This window comes from Rattus norvegicus, chromosome 15 (genome assembly GCF_036323735.1).
Source record: "Rattus norvegicus strain BN/NHsdMcwi chromosome 15, GRCr8, whole genome shotgun sequence".
In the NCBI taxonomy this organism is placed as follows: domain Eukaryota; kingdom Metazoa; phylum Chordata; class Mammalia; order Rodentia; family Muridae; genus Rattus; species Rattus norvegicus.
In genome coordinates this window covers 75,923,721-75,949,745 of record NC_086033.1, presented here as the reverse complement: position 1 = coordinate 75,949,745, position 26,025 = coordinate 75,923,721, and the positions used below count along the sequence as shown (strand labels likewise).

Sequence of the window (26,025 nt, the reverse complement as noted above, 5' to 3'; positions counted from 1 at the left end):
TCATCATTTTAGAGCTATTATTACAAACCATAGTTCTTTTTTATTTCCATCTTTATAAAATTGGGTACTTCTTATTTACATTTCAAATGTTATTCCCTTTCCCGGTTTCCAGGCCAACACTCCCCTAACCCTTCCCCCTCCCCATCTATATGGGTGTTTCCCTCCCCATCCTTCCAGCATTACCGCCCTCCCCCAACAATCCCTTTCACTGGGGATCCAGCCTTGGCAGGACCATGGGCTTCCCCTTTCACTGGTGCCCTATTTGGCTATTCATTGCTATCCAACCTATGAGGTTGGAGCCCAGGGTCAGTCCATGTATAGTCTTTAGGTAGTGGCTTAGTCCCTGGAAGCTCTGGTTGCTTGGCATTGTTGTTCATATGGGGTCTTAAGCCCCTTCAAGCTCTTTCAGTCCTTTTTCTGATTCCTTCAACGGGGGTCCCGTTCTCAGTTCAGTGGTTTGCTGCTGGCATTTGCCTATGTATTTGCCATATTCTGGCTGTGTTTCTCAGGAGAGATATACATCCAGAAACCATAGTTCTTATAAGGCTATGTTGGAGCAATTGCTAGCAAATTGAGCAAGTCCTGGATCATAGCCAGAGATGTAAAGTCTTAATCCCCACATCTAATCAGCAGTCCAATCGGCCTTCTTACTAGTTGCTGTGAACTTGATGACAAGGTTGTTGCACTCCCCTGTGGTATTCAAATAGTAAGTTGGCTCTAATTAAGGTTCTCAAGTTTCTCTCTTAGGAGGCTGAGTGTTCTTTCTTATGTAGAACCTGGCTCCAGATGTCTGTGTATCTTCTGTGTATCTCGAAACCGGATCACAATGATCAGTTCATTATGATGGGGGGGGGGTGGGTTCCAGCTTATTTATCCAAAAGATGTGAATTTCCTTGCCACACAGGAAAGGACTCTGGACCTCCATATTTGGTTTTCTGGCTCTGATACTCAGAGTGCCTCAGGAAGATAAAGGCATGAGACTAAGTTTTCCTTCACTCCCTGTACCGCGGGAGTTAAGAGGGTTTTCAACCTTTACCTAGAGAAGGGCTATTTATTTGAGGGGTTCCATCTCCCATCCACTAGGTCACAAAGGTCTAAATGAAGAACAGGGAACCGGGTGCCCCTGGGGAGTCGAGTGGGAGGTCAGGTTGGCAATCTTACACTTTTCAGCGTCAACTATTTGCCAGGTAAGATTCAGGGTATCATGGTGGCTAGTGGCTGGTGCAGCAAAGCATAAGCAACAAGCGAGCAAGAGAACGAGCGAGCAAGCAAGCAAGCAAGCAAGCTGGAGTCGCAGGGTGTGGAGTGACCCTCCAATGTCCTTGTGGCAGTTCTTCTAGAAGTCTCTTCCAGTGGAACCTCAACCACTGAATCCTCTCTCTCCTGCCAGGCGTAACATGGGAATGGGTAAGGAGGTCCTTATATCGTCCTCCTTAACAGCCATAGGTTGGGTCAGGATCACCGTGTGGGGTCTTTTCCAGACAGGTGAAAAGTCTTGTGGTTTTGTCTCTTAATCCAGACGCCGTCACCTTATTCAAAGCAATGGAGTGTAAAGGGGAGGAGCAGATTCGTAAACATGGCAGATGGCAGGGCAGAGTCTCTGTTGGACCCTACGGAGGGGTTCCAAGGATTTTAAAATCTTATATTTGTCCTTTTCAGCTAGGATACCAGACTGAAGGTTAGGCAGCATGGAAGGCTCCTATTTAGGCTCTCAAAGGGCATGATACCTAAATTATAGAGGGCCGAGGTAATTCCTAGGCCTATGAAAGGTATAAGGTAGGAGGGACACCCAGTCAATGCCAGTTTCAAGGATTAATTTGGTTAAGCGTCTTAATTTAAAAAAAGCATCTTTCCAGGTCGGATTCATCCTCTCTATTTGCCTTGACCCTGGGGTCTCTATGCATAATGTAATTTCCAATTGGTCCCCAGAAGCTGTGCTAGAGATTGAATTACCTGAGAAATGAATGCTGACCCACTGTCAGACCCAAGCAGGGTTGGCAAGCAATACCTGGGCATGATATCTTCCAGGAATTCCTTTGTCACTACGTTTACAGTCTCCTTCTCTGTAGAATAGGCTTCTACCCATCTTGAAAAAGTATCTATAAAAACTAGCAAATACTTATATCCATATATTCTTGCTTTTATTTCTCTATAACACACACACACACACACACACACACACACACACACACAAACACACACACACACACAGAGTAAACATGGCTAATTTCCCAGTTAGTCCCTGGCTGTTGATCCCCGATTCTGGTTCCTGGAATGGCTTTTTGAATGCGACCTGAGGGGTTCACAGCTTCATATGTGTGATAGTGTGAGATTGCCTGATCAACCAAGTGTCCTAAGCCAAATACTTTGTACCTTGCCACTCCTTGCCACACAGCAATTCTTTCAGTGTTCAGTGACCTAGATATGAAGTTTGAGGAATCTATTGGATGAGTTGCTTAGCAAACTTATGTAGGGTGGTGAGGCATTCAGAAGTCAACAACGATCCATCTCTTCTGTAAACTCCTTGGCATTTAACTTCCCTTATCCCAGCCTTCATTTTTTTTCCTGAAAATATCCCCTACCTCCCCCCATCCCTGAAGTTTCAGATTTCCATTCATTTTCATGGTCATCTGTCTGGCCATGTGCCTCCTGTCCGTAGCCACACCCGATCCCAAATGCCCCCTCCTCATCTCCCTATCCCCTCTTCCATCCAGTTCCCTCTCTCCATCTGCCTTTCACAACCATTCCATTCCTCCTACCAAGTTAAATGTAAGCATTCTTTCTTGTGCCTTCCTTCCTGTCCGGAATCCTTGGGTCTGTGGAGTATAGCATGGGCATCCTATATCTCAAAGCGAAAATGGCCTAGAATCACTTAAAACAATGTTCAAAGTCCTTAGTCAGTAGGGAAACGCAAATCAAAACAACTCTGAGATTCCTTCTTACAGCGGTCAGAATGGCTAAGATTAAACATTCAAGTGAGAGACATGGTGATGAGAAACACAGGGGAGCACAGGCTGAAGGGGAACACTCTTGCATCGCTGGTGGGAGTACAAACTGGCCACTTTAGAAATCAATTTGACCTCTTTTCCCAGAAAACTTGGAATAGTTCTACCTCAATACCCAGCTATATCACTCCTAGGCATAACCCAAAAGATGATCCAACATCCCACAAAGACACTTGTTCAACTATGTTCATAGCAGCTTTATTCATAATGACCAAAAGCTGAAAACAATCCAGATGTCCCTTAACTGAATAATGGATTTAAAAATAAAATGGTACATCTACATAATGGAATACTATTCAGCTACGAAGAACAAAGACATCATGGATTCTGCAGGCTAAGGGAGAATCTAGAGAATATCATCCTGAGTGAGGTAATCCAGTCCCAGAAAAACGCATGATATGCATTCACTTACAAGTGGAGTTTAGCCACAAAATACAGGATATCTTTCTTTTTAATTCCGTTCATTTTAACGAAAAGACAAGAGTAGATTCTTCTTTATGGCTGAATAGTACCACTTCATAATTAGATATTACATATTTATACATTCATTCCCGTACCTATACCCAAGTTAATTCCTTATCATCTATTCCTAAGCAAATTCTACTGATTGTTATTGAAAAAACAGGTGTGCAGGAATGGCTTTGACAAGCTAATTCTATTTCCTTTGTAGATAATTTATAGAGAAATTACTATCTCACACAGTACATATCACTGAGATTTATCCATAAATGAAAATTAGCAATGGTGAGAGTTTTAATAATATACTTAATATATATATATATACATATGTGTGTATATAATATGTTAATCCTACACACATTAATATACTTGGAAGAGAATGCAGTTCTTAAGAATGAGAAGTTCTTTTATTATATTATTTATCTATTTATTTCATTCGGATAGGTGTTTTGCCTCAAGGTGTATTATATATCCAGATTATCTAGGAATATATGTGAGCCTGGTACCCAAAATGTCTAGGAAATGGGGTCCCCTAGGACTCGATATACTGATGGTTGTGAGCTGTCATCTGGGTGCTAAAATTCAAACATGATTCTTCTGGAAGGGCAAACAGTGCTCTTAAATCTAGAGTCATCCCTAGAGCTGCAAATGCACAGTCCTTTGTTTGCCACTATATTAAACATTTCCCATGGTACTCAACACGGTAAGTCTCAAAAGAAATATGGAATGATATGGAAAATATTCATTTGACACAGTCTAAAGTGTTATGTGATTTTACACGCTCTTCTGAAATTTCTATGCACATACCTTCAACAATTATTCTTCCAACACCATCATCACCATCAATTTGAGTAACAGAATTTCTACCTAGCTAAATGGTGTTCAACTAAAGCGTAATCAACTAAAACTAAAATGCTTACTTTGTCTTTACCATACTGATATTTAATTCATTTTATAAGGCTAGTACATGTGTACTATATTTGTATGTGCTTAGCATTATTCATACACATTCACACACATATTATAAAATATATATATATAAATTAATATATACATATTTATCATTTAGACATTCTATTACTTGCCTTCTAACTGAAATTACCTTTTTGAGTTTGTATTTGTAGCAATGCTATTTTAAAAGATAATTAAGTATAAGAAGTAGTAAAATTTGAACAGCATAAAATTCCTTTGAGCTCACCTAATCTATAAGCTTCTATTTTGTCTTTTTCCTTTACATTTGGTTTTAGACTTTTGGGTTTGACATATCCATCAGAATAAAAGTAAACAGCAATGAAGAGGAAAATGTCCTCCAACCCATAATTCCGTTTGTTGTTCTTTAAGTGAACTCTTGCCATGTGACATTTGAGAATGGCATCCTTGATGCCTAAGTCTAAAAATTTCTCTGTTCTCATATTGGGATTTTGTTGATCGAAAGCAAATTCTGGAACTCCAGAGTCAAACCCATGGCTTAACTGAAAGAAGTCGTTTGTGTAAAGTCAGGAAGACAGCTATTGCTTTGCTATCTGTGGGTTATCTTTGTCTATATTATACGAAATAAAGCACTAACACTTAATGTTATTTTTATGCAAATTATGGTTAAATCATCTATTGCCCATATAAAAAAATTAGGCACTCTGACACATAATCTTTGATACTTATTCAAGAGATGGGGAGACAGTGGGATACCTGGATTTTGCTGGCCAGCCAAACTAGCAGAATTGGTGATCTTGTGGTTCACCGAGAAACTGTTTTTCAAAAGTAAGACATAGAGAAGTTGGGGGAAATGAACATCAACCACTGCATTACATGTATACTGTGCACGCAAGCGCGCGCGCACACACACACACACACACACACACACACACATACATGCATACACACACGGACATCTATCTATACAGGAAGACACACACATTCCTTTTGTGGACATAGTCATAGTTATAAGAGTATTACTTTGAATAGATATTACTACTCTGTGCTTTTCTTGACTATTGTAAACTCATACGACAAACTGCTGCTCTTTAAGGAATATCTACTTACTAGTCAAGGGCCTGGGTTGTAACCCTTCTTATTATGACTAAGGCTAGCCATGTCTCCTGATTCTTTTTGTCCTCAGATTAATTTCACTAAGACTATATAACTTTTGTGATACAATTGCTAACACATAGTTCAATCTGATATTAGTTTGGGAAAAAAGAGAAGGGTAATGTCTAAGCATCAATTATGGTGTATTGACTGGATACATTTTAGGGAAGTGAGACATTTAATTAAAAATTATATCCAATTATACAAATGAAGTAGGAATGTGTAAAATGGAGAAGAAGTCATGTGGAATGTGGCTGATTTGTGAATGCTACTATTGTCAGACTTCCCTGGTTCTAATTTACTTATTCTCAATAAGTGGAAAGAAAAAGTCAATTGAAAATATGAAATTCTTGATACAAAGGGCCAATTTGTGGCTTTTATGTGTGAAGAGAAAAGAAAAATTCAAAAGCAAAGGATATATTTGAATTATGTTGAGGTATGAAAGTGACAAACAATATCAGGAGGCAAATCACTGGATATACACAACTTCAAAGGAAATCCTACATAAATAATCTCACACAGCCTTGGGGATTTGAAAACATCTTTTTTTGGCTTGCATTTGGTCTTGCTCCTAATTGTACTATTAAGAACTTAATTGCTTGTGATATGAGGCCATGTTCACTATTAAATACAGGACAAATACTTAATTGTTGGTACAAGGATATAATTGTAGCTCACTGAGGAATCATTGACATTGTGCTCCAAGCTGCTGGCTTCATAACTAATGTGCATAATCCCGCATCAAGTACCACAAGGAATGTACTCATGCAAGGTAATGGATAGACTATTTGTTTATCCCACCATTACTGTTTTAAAATGCATGGCACTGAAAAGCTTGCAAGTGCTAGCCATTCTTGAAGTAATTAATCGTCCTGATGACTTGGCATGTGAAACAGGAAGTGAAAATAAATACAGTAGTTCAAAATAACATTCCACAAAATAATTAGCCAACAGAAATATTCCAGGGTCTCTGAGGAGTCAGAAATGAAAAGGAGAAAATGAGATAAGAGGTATGGAGTATTATTTACAGAGAGAGTAGACATAGACTGAAATAGTTTGAATTAAACAAAATTTACTTAGTTGTAGTTGATATAAGGTGTTCAAACATGATTGCATTTGCTTGGTAAACGAAGACTTGTGTTTTGGATATATGTTCAGCGTAAGTAACTAACTCAACAACAACTTAGTTGGAGGAATAAATGAAAACATTACAGTATTTCAAATTGCTAACTAAATGTTACAATAGAAAGAAGAACATTTAACATTGTCTCAGTCAGGAACGATTTTAAACCATTTAAACAATAAGCCATGTAATCTCTTCAGTGGATGCAAACAACTGAGCATCATCCTGGATTTATAGAAGAGGAAGATGAGTCAGGGAGCTGAGGAGTAATGGCTGAGGAGTAACTTCCCCCAGGGAAATTCAATATGTCAGACACATCATCAATCTGATTTTACATTCTGTTTCCTTAACCACAAACAAAAACTCCTCCACCATGGCACCAATCCAAAGATGGCACTCTGTGTGACACAGACTTTGGTGCTGAGACAGGCAGTGCAGCCATCAGAGTGGGAAGAGTGGCAAGGACAACCTCAAAGTAAGCAGACCTATGTTTTCAGAATGGACTGTTTCAAAAAGGAAAGTCTCTCTCACCGATCGCCAGTGAGTCAGGGATGTGTTCAGAAAGAAAGTATGGATGAAATGTCTATTTTCAAGGTATATTATTCCAATATTACCTGAGTAAGACTCCAACCTCTCAATCAGGTATGAAAAGAGCATCTCTACTGACCACATTATAATAGACGAAAGTACTTAGGAGGTCTCAGTGCTTTATCTTACAAAGTTTTCTCCAAGCAGACAAGTATCATGTCCCCATAGAGTTTCTCCAAGTGCCACTGTCTCAATGACTTCCTGTAACATAGCTGGATAATTTTTTTTTAAAGCTAGGTTTTCAGGACCAAAATAGACTGGAAGTCAGAACACCATCAGTGAAAGACTAACTGCCCTTGTTTGCCAACAGATTTTGGAATTTCATTTTACTTTTTAATCATGATTACTGTTGTTTAAAGAGAATAATGAGCAACTCTTAACATCTTATAACCTATATTTGATATTTATAAGAATTGAATTTTCCCATATATTTAAGTCATTCTTTAGTTTTGCTTTTCTCCTTTCTTCTATTCTCCCTTCCTCCATCTTGTATTTTAATTTCCAGTTATTTTGAGCATATCTTTATATGGTTAGAGATTGTTCCTCTTTCAGTTGATTCAGGTATCTCTGAACTCTGGACTATGCAGATACTGGCATCCATATGCACTTATTCACGTACAGATGCACCCATAAACACAATGTAAAATAACAAACTCTTTTTAAGAAGACATTTTAAAAGAGGCAGTAAATATATATATAATGATTGCTTAAACCCATACTAAGTATGTCTATGACAATATCATACATTGATGTGTGCACCTTATATAACATATTTTATTGCACTTACCCTCTTTACCCCCATCCCCCATCTTCACATCACCATCAATTCTCTGCTTTTCAGAACCATCTATCTTCTTTCACGTTTATTTCTTTTGTTTAGTTTTACTTTGTCTGATGTCTCAATGGCTTTCAATGGAGCTTCCTACCACAGAATGAATCATGGAATAGTTGCAGAAGGGAGCATGGACTAAGGGCACCTCACACATGGTTATACTACTGTAGAAAATGTTTCTTTATATACCACCAGACACGGCCTTCATATAAATCCCAAGTATTGATGAGACGAATGACCACACTTTTGCAAGTTTTATCAACTACTGAGAGTTTAAGGGTCCAGAATCTGTATGCTTTCTACAAGGTAGCATTCCAGAACCCAACCCCTTCTTCTGGTTCTTACAATATTTCAATTCTCTTTCCTATTAGTCTTCTTATATCTGGCTAGGTGCAATATAGAAATGCATTGTTTCTGAGGACCAGTGGGATGACTCTTGCTGTGTAAACCCATTAAGCTGAGTTCAATCGCCTGAAATGTTCGTTCTTGTGGAGGGAATAAAACTCTATCGTAAATATGTCCTCTCACCTCATAATAAATCCAGTGTCATGATTACTCCTATGCATATGGACCTGCATACAATACACTAATGATAGTAATTATCATTTCTATTGTAACTTCAGGAAGCTTTTATTTGAAAAAAAGATTTTTCTTTTATTAAGTATAAGTCTCTCTAGGTTTACCATAATTTACGCTGATATATTCATTAGTTAACTTTTCTATGATGGGTGAATGAAACCTGATCAGTCTTCCTATAAAATGTAAAATACTCCCCATAGCTGACATCATATAAAATTTAAAACATTACTATACACTTTTTTTTAAATGTAGCTTCCTTAAAGGCGAAAAACCCTATGATTTTTTACTTACTCTATAGTTGTTGACAGATGTAGAAGAGTAAGAATGGAAAGTGTAGATGCTCAAAATAGACAGATGTTAGGTTGTAGACAGACAGATAGATGATAGATAGATAGATAACTAATAGATAGATAGATGATAGATAGGTAGATAATAGATAGATAGATTAAACTGATGATATATACACATGTAGTCCAATAAGCATGACCATGTACCTCACCACACAGACATGATTTTAAGTTGCTTACTGTGAAAATAAGAATCTTTTAATTTTTCATAGATAGTTAATTTTAGACAGTTATTACAATTCCTTTTTTCCATCTTTTTTTATTTACAAAGAAAAACTAATCTCCTTTACACTCATGTTCACTACCTGTTATGCTTGGTAGTTAGTTGCCAGTGTAAGTGTTATCTACGATGAGAATACCACGTTATGAAATCTCTATGTACTTTGAAAGTTATTACCAGTTAATTAATAAGTGTGCCCTTAACGTTGGAGCTTATGTGTTTCTCGAGGTCTACCACCTTGGAAATAAACACACTTTTACTGGGTAAGTGGCTTTGATGACATTGTTCTTTGGTGTACTAGATTCATCGTGGAGTATCTATTCTTGCAGACAGAATGTGTCATTAATTAGTTTTCATTTGTTATTTTTTGTTTCAGTGGTTAGTTAACATAGAATTATTGTAACTTGCAAGACTTAAAAATGAGGTTGAGATGAGACCTAGTGAAGGTGTTTATGCCTAATAAACAAAGTCAAATATAACATATTTGTCATATGTTAGCTAGACTTTCCCTCTAAATTATAAACACAAAATCTCCTTGAGATTTATAAACAGATGTATGAATACCTGTAACTTATTATCTTCACAGTATTTTGATTTTTTACATAAAAATTATTCTAGTAAGCCTATCGTTATCAGGGAAATATATATATATATATATATATATATATATATATATATATTAGTCTAAGTTGTTGTAGGGTCATCGAAAAAGTGGTGAGAACAAATTTTTATACTATTTTTAATGAGGCGGAATTTTCACTTCATTAATAAAGCATTCAGAAGGACTGAGTTCCAGGATTGCCCTTAGTTTGACCTCCTCACCTTTTCTTTGTAACCATCTATCTAATTTGTTGTATTAATTTGTGTATGTTTCATGTGTTCTCCAGAGAAACTCATTTAATTTGATCATGACCTTATTATTCAAAGCTTAAACGTGAAACATAACCTTTTCTCCTCTGCAGTGTCGCAGAAGGCTGTATCTTAGTCTTGCAACCGATCAATGACTGTCATTCAGAATGAGGCTTTCACCAGCTCTGAGTGGCACCTGGTGGTTATTTATAGCATGACCAGCAAAGCCATCTATCTTTCTTGACAGCTTGCTCTGTTACTAGCCTAGTGTCATGTTTCCTTCTAACACTACTTGCAAAGCATCTAACCATGTATTCATCACTGTTTTATTTTGTCTATTTATAAACAAGTATTGCCTGGATAATTACTGAAGACTTACTTAATGGCAACTATATAAAGATGGACAACATTTCCTTAGCTGTTAATTTCAAAAAATAAATGTATGCTGCTATAGATGAAAAAGCCCATAGATTCTTTAAAGACTTTACTATATTCTGAGAGACTTTGACCATAAATGTATATGATTGAATAAGAAGACAGCTACTACTGCATATTTTTTAAAAAGTGATATAAAACTAGATAAGAGAGCGTAAGAAATTCTGCCCTCAGTGTGATTTTGAAAGGAGCTTCACATGCACAGTCTTTTCTTTATACTCTGTTATTTCATTAATCTATATTAGATCATATATGTCAATTAGAAAATCCACACTTGGGGCCAGGAAAATCCATGTGCATATGAGTTAAGTCTTGGATATATAAGCGATTCATTATGATCTTGGGGTGTAGAGGGAAGGTTGGTAGATGCTGGTATACACTCTGACCATATAAAATCAGCTTAACGCACAGAAATTGCTGTATTGTGTGGAAAGCATAGATGGCTTTAGGAGGAGAAACCAGAAAATAAACAACTATCATGAAAATACGATAAAAATATTTTATAATATAATCATGACACAAATAAAGAATTAAGAATGAAACAAAAAGAATTGTATTTTCATGAAATGGCACTTAGAATAAAAATCTTACGTATTTAGAAATTAAGGAAATCATTAATAACAATACCAACTTGTAAATAACTCCCAAACTCGTTGTGGTTCTGGGCATCTTTAAGGATAGAGCAGTTAAAGGAGACACTCATACTTCAATCACTGGACCTTGATACCTACAAGCAATCTCCCATATGTTTTTGCTTTCTCTGTGTGTTTTCTATTAAACGTAGGTTTTTATAAAATATTCATTCACTAAACATATGTGTTCTCTCTCTCTCTCTCTCTCTCTCTCTCTCTCTCTTGGTGTGTGTGTGTGTGTGTGTGTGTGTGTGTGTGTGTGTGTGTTTGTCCCTGTCTTCCTTTTTACAAATCTGTTCATTTCCATGCAGGATTTATCTTTAAAGCCAGGTTCTCATTAACTCTTGTATAGTGCTGTTAACCAAATAATCCTTACAAAGTGTCTAAGAAAAAAATATATGGAGTCATCAAACAAAATCCATATATTTGAGTCTCGGTCAAGTTTATTTTTCTTAAACAGAACATGAACAAAAAGGCGTAAGGAAGGTCTGTTTTCTAGGACTCAGTAAGTATTTAATGAGGTTTAGTTTCAGGTTTAAGTAGCTGCTGAAAAGAAGCTAAGAGGAAATCTGTAAAATTGACGCCACAAAGTGGGAGAATATCTCTTTCCTACTCATGAAGATAATTAGCCTGAAGAATCTGTAGGCTACCTTAAGAGACAAGCTGTGGCTCTTTAGAGTCTACCCTGAAGCAGGAACCCACATGCAGGGCAAAGAAATGTCACAGAAGGTTCTGACCAAAGAAATAATTTTATTCAGACTTTACTTTTTACCTACAAGAGAAAAGCTTAGTTAGGTCAGATGTCCTAGCTTTATTTATAGTTTGGTTTCTGTGAATGTGAGTGTATCAGTTAGTGTGTGTGTGTGTGTGTGTGTGTGTGTGTGTGTGTGTGTGTGTGTGTGAGAGAGAGAGAGAGACAGAGACAGAGACAGAGACAGAGACAGAGACAGAGACAGAGACAGAGAGAGTTTGAAGCTCTTCTAAGCTTTATGTGTGTTGGTTTATTTGTTAAGTAGCAGTCGAGCAAGTTAGAGATTTAGAGATTGACAAATATATTTAAGACACTATCTATGACTACTTCACTTGTTAAAATCAATTTAAACTCTCAGGTTGGCTAGATAAAACTGAAAACAAAACCATGTAGCGCAGGAGTAACCTAAATGTAAACGTTGAAAGATTCTGCTAAACCTAATACACTTCATCTTAAAGATTATTTCACATTTTTGTGGCGTTGGTAAGGTAGTTGTCAAGTAACCACCTGGTGACAACCTGGAAGATAGATAGCTACAAGAAGAAACATTGAAAATGTCATCAAATAGAGCCTTCCAGTAAGACAGCACTTAGCACTTTCGCCTACTGAGAAAGCAACCATAGGAGCTGGATGAAAACTACTCTCTTGAGCCCTTTGATGAAAGACTAAGACTGAAAGTTTCAGGAGCGTTAATAGCAACAGATGTTCTTTTGCAAAGAACAAGTAAATTGTGGCCTTGTTGTATCAATCACACACACTTCTCTTTAGAAGTACATGATCCATCTCATAGATTGAACTATCATAAAATTCACACATTAAATTCTCCCTGATAAATGTACACATACATTTATATACATATATGTGTGTGTATGTGTTTCCATAAATTAGTTCTCTATCTATATTGTATTGATTTTATTATAAGAATTTTATACAATTATCAAATATGCAACTTCTTTTCAATGACAATTACTGAAACTTTCAAAATATTCTCCAGGTACTCTGTTTGATATTTATATAGGTGTCACACGATTATCCCTCATGATTTATCACTGTGCTTAATCATGTATTTATTCATGCTTAGTGGTATCTCTGGCATTTGTTTTCCAAGGGAAATCATTTGATTCTCAGTTATCAATTAATGGGTTGAAACTTAATTAGAAAATCAGGTTGATTAGGACAGATTTCATCATGTGAGGCTTGAGATGCTGAATCTCTCTCTCTTGGAGAAAGACTGTCCCTGATTGAACATCTCTCTAGGTATTAGCTATTATCTTGATTCTTCCTTTTTTATGTTGTGTATGGTTTATTAGATATGTGAAATAAGTGGTGAACTAAACCTTATTTCATCTTTGTGAGAAACAGATACTCATTTTCAAATTTTTGATCTATAACTCTAATATAATGTGTATTGATGATGACATAATATTAGATGACATGAGTCTACTGAGAAAGTTCCAGTATCAATGTCAAAAGATAGAATACTCTAGTTCATTGCCTAGTATGACAAACATGTCTGTCTTTGATAAAACCTTTAACTAGGCGATTTCAAACCAAGAACTGCAGGGAAGAGAGTCCCTGGGAAACAGTTTTTACTTAAACCAAACAACTGTTCTTTTTTATTTTTTTCACTTCCAGGCGTTCTTTTTTAAAAAAAATGGTTATCTTATGTATTTACATTTCAAATGCTATCCCCTTTCCAGGTTCTCCCTCTCTCATCCACCCTCCCTCTGCTTCTATGAGGACGCTACCCCTCCCTCCCCCCTCTTCCACCTCTTCACCCTGGCATTCCGCTACTCAATAAAATTCTCACAAACTGTTTCCTCCACTTTAAATTTGACTTTCTTTTTTATCTGAGGAATGCTTGCCACTGATGCTCAGTGTCAGTACTTGGTTATAGTATAACTCAGCCCTTACATCATCACGGTTTAAAACAGTAAGCTCATGGGAAACTCTTGGCCATTGTGGCTCTACATCGGCTCTGCTTTGCTTCTGTTTCACACCTCTCACCTGTTTGATAGAGCTCTCATACTGACATCCCCACAGCATGGAGAAGCATTCCGGAGTCTCTCCTGGAAGGGACACCTTTGTTTTTCGTAGAGGGCTCCTTAGTGCGCTGCTTTATTTTATTATGGGTTTCATTATTCACTCTTTTCCTTTTTAATAAATCAAACCGAACAACTTCCCATTTGAACTCAAAAGAGGCTAGTGATAATATAAATGGTGTGTTCCTGGAATTCACTAAAACGATCGCAGATTTTTGTCTTCAAGCCATATCTCATCATTCAGAGGTGAATAGTTCTTTTAATTATTTTTTTAAAACATTACTACATAGTTTATTAGTAAGATCTTTCATTTGGACCATTTGTAAATTGAAATTATTTATTATTCCTCATTTTTGATTCATGAAACAAATCTACAGTACATACTTTTATAGAGTACTACATATTTACATAACTTTTAAGGATATTTAAACATGAATTTTCATATTATAGTATATTATATGTAGATATATCTTTTGCTTTTTACGTACTTTGAACTATTATAATTTTTTTATAAGAGAAGCCACTTTGCTTCTTTTGCATGTGGTCCCAACATTTTATAAAATGGAAATTGACAAAATTTGGGGAAAATGACAAAAATGTATATTAGCATATCAACTTGTTAAGGGTGCAGCAATCATTTCATAGGCCTAATTAATATATAAGGCAAAATGTCCATAAGGGCAAAATAATATTATATATACTATATATATTATACATATAATTTGATAATTATTATATAATATAAATATAATAATTATATATAAAATTATATACATATAATTTTAAAACTTATATAGTATGTACCTAGGCAAAATTCTGACTGCATGTCATATATGCACAAATGTGCAAACATATGAACTGAGTGTGGGTATATATTGCACTCATTGTGAACTTAGTTCATACATTTTGACATCCTATAATCATTCTCTAAATATTTCAGTTAAATTTTTCCTCCAATATGCGAAGTCCAAAACTCAGGGTTGATAAGGATGAATTACGACTCTTCTGCTTGTTATATGTCCACGGTAAAGGCACAGTAAAACTTGTGAAAGGTAATCATTTACTTTTAGCAGATCAATATATTATTTTATAATTGGTACATTTTCTAATTTCAAGAACTGTCTTTACTTCATGAGACAACTGCAAAATTAGATTCTTCATCCTTTAAGGCTAAAGTTTACAGACAGTAGCAGGTGATGCAATTATTAACCCTACAATTAACACTATAGTTTGATCCTTTATCGTTGGAAATACTTTAATGGCAGGATATTGTGTTTAGAAATCAACAAGAGAAAAGTCGGGGCAGCCTGGGGTGAGTGCGGAACCAGAAAATGAAAGTAGCTTCAAGTTCTCCCCAAGCCATAATTCAACTTTTCAAGAACACTGTTTAACTGTCACGACTGGATACCTTCAAATCCATCATCTGCCTTTCTATTTCACTTTCCGGCAGAATGGATTTTTTTTCCAAGTGACAGAGATCAGTGTTTCAAAATTGATTTTGTGACCACGTAAACAGCACAAATTGCAGACACATTTCACACACAGTGCAATGGCGGATCTATGAAGGTTGCATGTATGTATCTAGGAATCCTTTAGTCAATGTGTAGCCAATACTTTGAACTTTCTTTCACAAAACAGTAGTGAACTTATGCCATTCTATGTGATTTTACCAACAACTAAAAGTAACAGAATCTTTCACTTAACAGCTCCACAGAAAAGGAAACAGAGTTAAGAGAATCCAAGGACAATACCAGGAACAGAGTTTGGATCTAAAGACACATGTTAATAGATCCTTCACCCTTGAAGATTGTCTCCGTGGCCAGACCTAGTTGTGCATTAAGAAAATGGTGTCCTCTCACTATATGACTATTGGCAAGTGACTTTCACAATGTCAGTGTCAGAAAACCTATTTAAATAATTGAATTTTATCACAAATCCTGCTTAAATCGCATGTGCAAATACTGTAGAGAAATAGGAATTTACGTTTCTGTCTCCAACATAGGGTATATTATGAAGATAAAATATTACCTGATACTTCTAATTCTCTCCATACAATACATAAACCAAAGCCAAATTCATTCAAATGAAGGGGGTGTTTATGAGTACCATGACTGTTTTCTGGTTACATGTATACACAAACATGAATATACACAAGTTATTCAGATTTCTAGTGCTTAAATCTATGCTATGGGCTTTCTAAACTACTCAGATAAATAGTATGAAATCACCCCAACACACACACACACACACACACACACACACACACACACACTTCAGACTATTGGTTTTGATGAGGGTTTAGAAGCAATAAAGAAATTTAACTTTATAGATTTTCCTCTTCCATTTTTCCTACTTTTATAATTGATTGTATAGATATACTCTTCTTTTTTTGACTCTAGTTTATTCAATCCTACAATTCCTTTGCTGGTATCTAATTATTCCTGTAAGAAAAATTTCAAATGAAGCCAACAGACACTGTTCTGTAAAGTTTCCCCATTAAGAGAATTCAAGGAACAGTTTCAAAATAGATACACAGACACAGCTGCACACTTCTCTATGTTTCAGATGAATTAATGGCTTTAAATAAATCACTGATTCTATAGATTTACCACATGAGTTTCAAATAATAATTTTTCTATCACCAGTCATGTTGATTACATTACCCTTAAAATCGTAGAGAACCTCTATACTATCCAGGAATTCTACCTGAACTAAGCGTCTGGAAGATAATGAGCACTGGCATTCAGGGGAGTCAGAAGCAAAGAGTCAGAAGGGAAGTGTCCTTAGATAAATAACATGGGCCATCCTTTCGCATTTTATTTTATTTTTATTTTCGCCATAAACTGTTAACTTCATTTTACATTATTGATCTCAAGATGTTGGCCGTTTTGGTTGTTAGTGGTTATGTTTGATGTTGTGTTTGAATTACAGTATTTCTCCCTTTCCTTTCTGCCCTTCATATCCTTCCATAAACTCTTGCCCTGTAGGCCATCAAATTCATGAGCCCTTTTTAACAATTGTTATCACAAGCCTATATGTATTTGTATATGCATCTATATTGGCTGCAGTTTGAAATTAACTTTGTTCAGTATTAAGAAAGTTATTTAGTCTAAAATCTCCAGTTACTGCAATATACTCAAGAGTAGACAGAAGTAGTCTAATATATAATGGATTAAAAGATAAGGAGAAAAAATAAATAATTTCGATTATGATGATACTGTCAAAGTGCCATTCCTTTGTCCATCTCTGGTGTTTCTAGCCCATAACTCTTTTAAGAAATTGCATTTTCTGCATTCAGAACCTGCTGGAGTGGAGGCTCTAATGTGTCAGTCACCCTGTGATAAGCCATGGTTTTCCTCTAAGGCCATTATGAGAATTGGAATGTACGTTATCATTCACTTTACTACAAGTATTTCATAAACTCAGTATTTCAATACAACTCACTCCTGAGTAGTAAAACATGAGGGGAATTGTACCCCAAAGAGACCTGCGAGTCTGTGCTTTCTCTGCATGGTGGATATTGTGCACTGGTATAAGGAGTATAGGATTTGAACACAAACTATCAAAAATAAAAAGGAAAAGTTTAAACTACAAAAAGAATCTAGCACACTGTTCAAGGATCATTCTGCATTTGTTTATCTCTAGTCAAGTGTGGTATTAATATCATTGCTGCCTTGGATATAGCTTGACCTTCATTACTGCTTGTAGCCATGTACATTACAAGGCAATAAATTCTCCCTTTATCTGCAAGTAGATAAACGTGGTCAAGCCATAGAATTTCTAGCTTCTTGTTAGCAAAATGGGTTCTTTAACACAATAGCTTTGTGGTTCTGTTTTGTTTTACTTGTTCGTGTGTATATGTTCCTCAGAATGACTTGTGATTTTGATACAATATTTTGTGAACTGTCTTTGCTAATAGCTTTCGCTTTGGATATCGTTCAAACCTTATACAGAAGAAAAGATTTTCAGATTTCGCTTAATTTGGGAGATCGAGTAGGAGGAGGCGGATTATGATTGTCAATTACTCTTTCAGAGACAGAACATTTGTAATTAGATATGCAATTAACTTTGAATAATTGAACACTGAACTGTGCTGTTGAAATGGATTTAACAACACAGATGTTTTAAATGATAATATATAGTTACTCATAATAACCCTTCTGTAAAATCGCATAATCATGTAAGGTCATCATAGAAAGAATTATGAATTTATGCAAAGTAAGCTAAGTTTTTATAACTTAAGACAATAAGTAGACAAAGTGATTTTATCACTGAATATAAGCCTTGAAATTAGTTTTTCATACATTTATAGTATGATACTTATAAAATATACATGGAAGTATGCCATATGATTTTTACTAAAGATAATATTTTATAGAAAGCATTTCGTGCTAAGCATTAGTTACCTTTATTTTCATCAATGTCATTTGGTAGAAATTATAATTATTTTACCATTGCTTTTCAGATTATAGACCAAACAGTAGATGAGCAAAGCCATTTAACATGTGCTAATAATTTGAAATAATTTAAATGTGTGATATTGATTGCATTTGTTTGCTATGATATCTAAGGCTGGCTCACAGATCATCTTAAGTCACAGACTGGATGTAAGCAAAAGTCATAACCACATCATAGATAGTAAACAGATACTATGATTAAAGAATGCTTTCTATGTGGTTGGCGAGATCGCTAAGGGGCTCTTACAGGGACCAGAGTACAACTTCTGCAACCACATGGCTGTTAACAACTATCGGTACCTATAGTTTGAGAGGATTTTTCACATTTTTCCGGCCTCTGTGGACATATATCCACTTGACATATGCAGATATACATGCAAGCACATAAAATAAATACCTCGAAATTGAATATCTATAATTATGTACTTAAATATGAATGATCTCATTAAATATTCACTGTACTCCTTTTAATTGTGCTATGATTACTCAGTTGTATAGATGAGGTTTTATATACTGATTGCCAGAGCCATGTACTTAACATTTTAAGCATATTGATGAGAGAGCACATGCTCTTTATAAAATATTTCCTGATAAAATATGCAATATAGATCATTTTCTTCACATATGCATACATGTGTACACATGCACGCAATATATGCCCACTCACATGCACACACTGACCCGTGTATGTATACACTTCATTATTCCTTTTATGTTAAAAGTCCCTGTGTACATGCCTCCTGATGGCTAAAGCAGATTAAACAGGGCTGTTGAATTGTTAAATTAGAATGATTAAATTAAATTGTTGCATTACTCATAGTATAATGTTTTTTATTGAATAACAACTCATGGAGAAAGGAGCAATAATTAGTTACTTAGTAACATGATAGCTGCTAATTTAATTCGTTATGTCTGTAGGTTCTTTACATTAGAAGATGTGTTTAATATAGGCATTAAGCCCCACACCTATGTTGAACAAATGCTTGCAGCTCTTAAGTAGATGAATTGGGGATTAAATCAATATCAATAATACAAAATAAATATTAAACTTTCCTTTCTTCACAATGACTTTGAAGATTTTTATCCTGAAGACATCCATCATTTGTGATGTCAATCTTATTTATTGTAGTGGGCAATTAATGCAAACAGTAGAACTGGGAGCTGTCTGTGAGAGGTTTTCCTACATTGGGGGCCCCTTTCCTCCTCCTGGGTTGCTTTGCTCTGCCTTGGTCTGAGGATTTGTGCCTAGTCTCACTGTAACTGTGCCACGTTCATTTGATATCTCTTGGAGGCCTTTTCTTTTTTTTAAAGGGAAATGGAGGCGTGGATTTGGGGTAGAGAGGAGGTAAGGTGGGAGCTGGAGGAGTATAGGGAGGAGAAACTGCTGTCAGGATCTAAAGTATGAACAAAAAGACAATAATAATAAAAACATACATTCTTGACTTTTAAGTCAATGTAGGAAAAAAACTGTTATCCAACTTCTAACTTAGTGGTTTTCAAAGAGTTAGCAAATAAGTGGATGTTAGTAAATCCAAATTTATATACATATATATATGTATATATATCACAAAAAATATATACATTCAAGTAACTTAGTAGAGACTAAGAATGTTATAGTGTGTGTGTGTGTGTGTGTGTGTGTGTGTGTGTGTGTGTGTTTATCATATGCACACACAAGCATGGAAGTTAAAACCGAAGAAACTGTGAATTTGAACTAGAGCAGTAACACAGGGTATACATGGGAGGGTTTGGAGCGACGGAATGAAAGTAGATATTACATCACTATATTCTAATCTCTAACTATATCATGATATACAGTTTTCAGATATAACGTTTATGATAGCAAGTGGAAAGGTAATGAGGGTGATAGAAAGTTGAGACGAGGTGAAACAGGATTGAACCGAAAGCAGGAGAAAATCCTAGTTCACTAGAAGTACAATGAAAGGTAAGTGGTGGACACAGAAGGCATGAGCTCCGTCAGAGAAGAGAATTAGAGGTGAACTAAGAAGCTGGCCTTCACAGGCAGAGGAGAGAACAATGGGGGGAAAAGTAGAGCTGCTAATGAAAGGCACCACACTTAGGCTGCGCAAATGCTTGCAGCTCATTAGTGAAAGGCAGGTCCAAAGCCCCTTTGTTTAGGCACGTGGCTATACAGCGTCTGTGAGGATCTGAGATTTAGTCGCTGTGGATGAGGCCGTTTTGAGGACACACCGCTAAGTAGAACTGAGGGCAAATAAGAAACAAAAGAAAACGTGCTGAGAATAGCAGAAAGCACAGAGAAATAGCCAAAGGAAAGGGGATTGGCTCATTCATGAGCACTGCAAATCTATACCTGCAGATAGTGGATCCAGGATGAACATATTCTCCAACCTATATAGCAAGTGAGCATGCACGTTTTTAGAAATTCTTTTTTTTTCATGAATTGAATAGTATATAGTAAACTATTATGATAGAAATCCTTTTAAGGAAACATATATTTTTCCCAGAAGTTACTTTCAAGTCACAGAGACAGCAGGAGCGTAAGGAAATAATTAACATAGTTTGTGCCTCAACTATGTGCCAGCAACTGTGTGTCACACATATGGTCTCTTTTAGCAAAACTGCCAGATATTTGCTAATCTTGTATCCAGACAGTCTGTACGACTAACAACAAATGTGTTTCTCTATTCTGTGGGCACTGAGTCCTTGTGCAGTAAGATGAAGCACTGTGTTAGAGTCAAACATCCCTTCTCTAAGCTGCTATAGAGCGCTCACCATTTCTATAGATTTGGGAAATCCTACAAGTTTTCGAGTTTGATTGGGTTCATGCTTTTCTCTTTGCTGTGACAATGTATCCTATGATGTCGTTAATTGACACAAAAGCATGCAGAAGTACAAACACCAACACAGCTTGCTTGAGATGGCAATTAAACTCTTCAGGAAAATACTGATGAAAGTCTTATTAGTCTATTCAGTGCTCCCTAGTAGTAATAACAGAAATTTAGATTTTAAAATCTCAGAAAAATTTAAACTTTAACTGAAAGCTAGCATGTGTCACAATGTCTAGTCTCAGATATTAATGTCTATAAGATCATAAACATTGAAAGCACCACAATATCCAGAGCATACTAATCTCACTATTTTCAACTACAAGAATCTAAATAAGTTTGATGAAATAAATTCATGTATATCATATATTATTTTGAGTTTAAATGAATAACTGATAATAAAATAAGAGTACTGATGACAGACCATAATAAATACATTTAAATTTGGGAATATTTATGCTAAATTTTAATTATTAAAATATTTTTATGAATAGTAAATGACTTTTTGTATGGGGATTAGAATTGACTTTTAAGACGTAAGCAAGCAAGAATTTGTTTACTACCAATGATATATTACATTATTAATTGTAGTTCAGTTTATGTATGAGGCTTTGAATTCTAACACTTCATGGAAGTGAAGAAAGTTTTCCTGTGGTTTCAGTCTCACTCCCCTTTAGTAATCATATTCTCCTTAAACTGGGTCATCTCTCTGAGATCAAAGATATCAGAGTCAGTTGCTTAATGACCATGTCTCTCTGTACCACATATTTTGCGGAATCATGCTTTCAGATGTACACGATGGTTTTCCCATGCGGATAGTTAAACCTTAATGAAATGTGAACTTGTAAGTTCATTGATTTATGATAAAAATAAATAGACATTGGTTTTTATGTGAAGGTCTTCATGATCATGGCTGAATGAAATTATTGTCCCATTTAATTTCTCAAATACAAATATTTAAAACAGTAAATTGATTATTTATCTTGATCTTTATGTTTTTGGATGCCTGACACATTCTGTTGACTAATATGTGAGTATCACGATTCCTGAACTATGGGTGTTATGACAGTTATTAAGGTAGCTGTTAATGGGACTGTTTGATTACAGCAAATGAATACAATCATTAGGCTTACATGGCCATAGTAGGAACCAAGCCAAAGATAGTCCTTTTGGGAATAGTGTCAAAATCAAGATTTTCGTTTTCTATTTACAAGATTAAAAAGTAAGCTGTACTAGTACTGAAGGAAAAGTCATGATGTGCATTTAAATAAAAATATTAATAACTTTAGCTGGTGCTGTTTGCACAGAGCTGTTAGCTGGTTTTGGATATTTTGTATAGGTAAGAATGTGAAATGAATTGCTAATGACATATCCAGAATGATTTTGAAGGCTCGTCTTTTGTCATTTATCTCATTGTGCATAGAAAATTACTAGTTTTATTGTATCATGAATCCTAATAAATGCATTATTCAGGAATTGTTGATAGAATTTTAATAGAGATATGCAATCTTTGTTTCTCTGAGCTTCTATTAGTACTATTCACTGTAATAATTCTAATGTATGTTACTAAATTGATTATGTAAGAGTGTATATACATTCATGTTAATGAAATAGAAAAAGCATGTAACTTACTATGGTTAGTTCACAAAGTCATAATCACATTATACATATTACTAACAGCAAAATTAATAGATGTTAACGTTTTAGGGTTTATTGCCTATCTTTAAAAACAAATCTGTTTATCAAGAGTTAAGAAATATTTTAAGTTGAATCTATACATATTTGCCCATTATCTCAGCTGAATGAGAACTAGGACAGGACAGTTGGATGTTCAAAAATGGACAGAGTTATCAAAAGTGCACAGAGTTACGAATTACTTCAAAATCAGCCTAAGCAAGTTATTGAGCCCTTTTCCAAGGTAACAATTTAAAAATGTCTGGAGTTCACCACTCTCCTGCTTGCTTAGCATGTCTGCAACCTTGGGTTCACTCCACAGTATGCCAAAAGTAAGAAGCAAATGAAAAATAACTGCAGAGGATAAAGACAACTTAGATAAATCGACACGATTTGAGTCCTCACTTTACAACAACATATTATTATAATTTTTCTAGTGAGGCTTCTATTATTAAAAATAAAAGCAAGGAACATACTTCAAATATATTTAGCATATTATGAAAGCTTAATCATTAGTTACCACATTTGCACAGAAATAGAGGATTTAAAACATCCATAAATGAAGCATCAGTTATCAGGAAATAATATACTAATATTTCATTGTTGGGAAATGAGTTCATACTTTCCTGATTTTATGACACCTGAAATGATCGCTAAAATACAGAATTGGATCAGCAGTTGACCCACGTGATATTTCTCACATATGCTGATTTTTAAGATAAACATGAATATTTTAAGCATGAAATAAACTTAGAAGCTTCTTTTTTAAATATTATTTTATTACATTCATACATTTTTGACATATTCACACATTTTAAAATGTACTCTGACCATGAGCAAGGACCACTTTCTGCTCTTTCGCAACCACCCCCACACTGCCCAATACATCTTCACCTCTTTACTTTTTAAAAAGTATTAGTTTTCCTGTAGTAATAATAATACCAATATATGTATGGCTATACAGCTATCCAATGGAAGACCTCCAAGAGTCATCTACATGTAGTGACCAGTTTCCAAAACCTCTTTCCTACATTTGCAGTGTGGCTTCAGGGCCCAGTGCTCCACTTCTGCTGAAACTGTGACTTCTTTCAACTCCTGCAGGTACAGTTACAATGAGTGCATGTGCACAGCAGCCATATTGAGTTTGGCAGTCAGTGTATCATGGCTGTCTTCCCCATCCATTAGCCCCATCCACTAGTAACTTTCTAGTTATTTGATCCTTAGCCTATCTAAGGATCACCCTTGAAATAACTCAACCTTCCAAAGCTCAGCACTCACACTTCAAATTACTTATACTTGGTCGGTTACGAATCTTTATTTTAACAACTACTTATCAAATTTGAGAGTAGTGCAACTAACTCTATGGGTGTAAAAATAAATATTTAGAATGCCATCTGGTAGCACTGACGGTTTAGCAAAACAACAAAGGTCGGTTCTCTATTAGAGCAAATGACCCCCCAGTTCTGAATCTTATACAAAATTTTTACAACCAGGCATAAAGGCCTCATATCCTAACAGAACGTTTATGAGTTTTCCCTTAACCAGAATCTCTTAGGTGGCCTGTAACTGGCACTGAGATTTTCATTCAATGACCTGTGTCTTCTAGAAGCAGCATTGTCCACCCATGTGAACTTATCAGGTCAAATCACCTCTGTTTGAGAGAGGAATGAAAGGGGAGAGGAGGCAGGAAGTGGGTAGCAAGAGAGGATTAGCATGTAAACTAGTGGGTATCTCTAAGGCTCCTCTAGGAGTCACTCCCTTTTGGCTAAGGTATCCCTTAGGCTTCTCTCTTCCTTATCACCATTGAAATTTAGACATCGAATGTATACTCTTTGACATTTTATCAAGTTTATTTTTTCTTTGTTTGGAAGATTGGAGTTTGCCTGTATGTTTTTCAAGTACAGATCATCTTGTTTAAGCTCCTTGGCTCTCCTCCACCTCCCCATCCTTTATGCATTCTAGGATAGACGTTCTCCCTTAGAATTTCCCATCACTCCTTTCAATTTATCCATATTTCATTATCTATCAGTTCCAAGTACTATATGGTTTTAATTCTTGGCTCACCAATTACTCCAAGTAAACAGTAGAACACAAAAATTTGAAGCTAGGATCTCAAATGTAAAGACCAAAGAATTTTAATATAGTCACCATGAAAATAACACAAATATAAGGTTTTGTATATGATAACTACCATTAGTTGATAACTATGAATGTCTACACAATTCAAGATAATAGAGCATGCCTCAAAAATATTTACAAATATCATGTCAGTTAAAAAAATGTTAATACGGAAGCCTCTAACGTTCACAATGTAGGACAAGCACAAGGTGAAAATTTTATAATATAGATTGAATGTCCTGGTACAAGTGAACTGTTTCTGTTTTGAATGAGTAATAATGTTATGTAAAGAAATATAACTAAGAAAATCTATAAGCTGACTCAAACCTTATCCAAGAACACTTTTGCTCATAGTTGGAATTCCCAGGCAGTGTAATGGATTTGTGATGTAACCTTTTGAAGCTCATTTAAAAGCACGAAAGTTCTAGGTCTTTTGGATTGTTTCTTTTCAAATTTGAGTAACTTTAAGCTCTGTTGCTTTTCTCTAATGTAAGAGAGGTTGCTAATATAAGTGTAGTTGTAATGGTTCTACAAAGATAAACGTATTAATAACAAGTAAAATATTTTGCATAGCATCAAGCAAATAGTTTATTATATGTTGGGTACCACATTTATGTAAAAATATCATCTTTCCTTATCTCAGTCCTATTACAGAAACATAATCCTATAAACTAGTAAAATTATAATGCTTTCAACTGGAATTAAACATATACCCAACTTTTATTTTTGCCAATTCCTTAGAAAGTTTCTGTTGTAATATCTTTTTTTTAAAAAGTAGCTCTGAGGTCAGTGAAAGGGAATTGACTGTTTGTAGCTAAATGTGGAGAAGTCGGGAAACTGCTAAGAATGCCGTTTTTGCTTATTTCACAATTGGTTCTCTTTGTTGTCAAGGTAACGATTTAACAATCACCTTTTCTAACTTCTCACCCCCTCCCTGAGAAAAAGGCATGTATAAACCGATCAGCCTTTTAAAATCTAAGGCAGAAAAAAAATGGAATTGAAAACATGGATTGATTTTATGT

General features: G+C 35.4%; 1 protein-coding gene and 1 long non-coding RNA gene across 15 annotated transcripts in view; both read left to right on the top strand.

Annotated features, from left to right (window-relative positions):
- Pcdh9 (protocadherin 9) overlaps nt 1-26,025 on the top strand; it is an 898,173-nt gene that overhangs the window by 696,899 nt on the left and 175,249 nt on the right. The gene's annotated exons all lie outside the window — the stretch shown is intronic.
- Nucleotides 1-26,025, top strand: part of LOC120097140 (uncharacterized) — a 43,256-nt gene that overhangs the window by 9,845 nt on the left and 7,386 nt on the right. Inside the window, exon 1 of the long non-coding RNA XR_005494383.2 lies at nt 1-26,025. This exon is cut by the window's left edge and continues 9,845 nt beyond it. This is a non-coding gene — a long non-coding RNA (uncharacterized LOC120097140).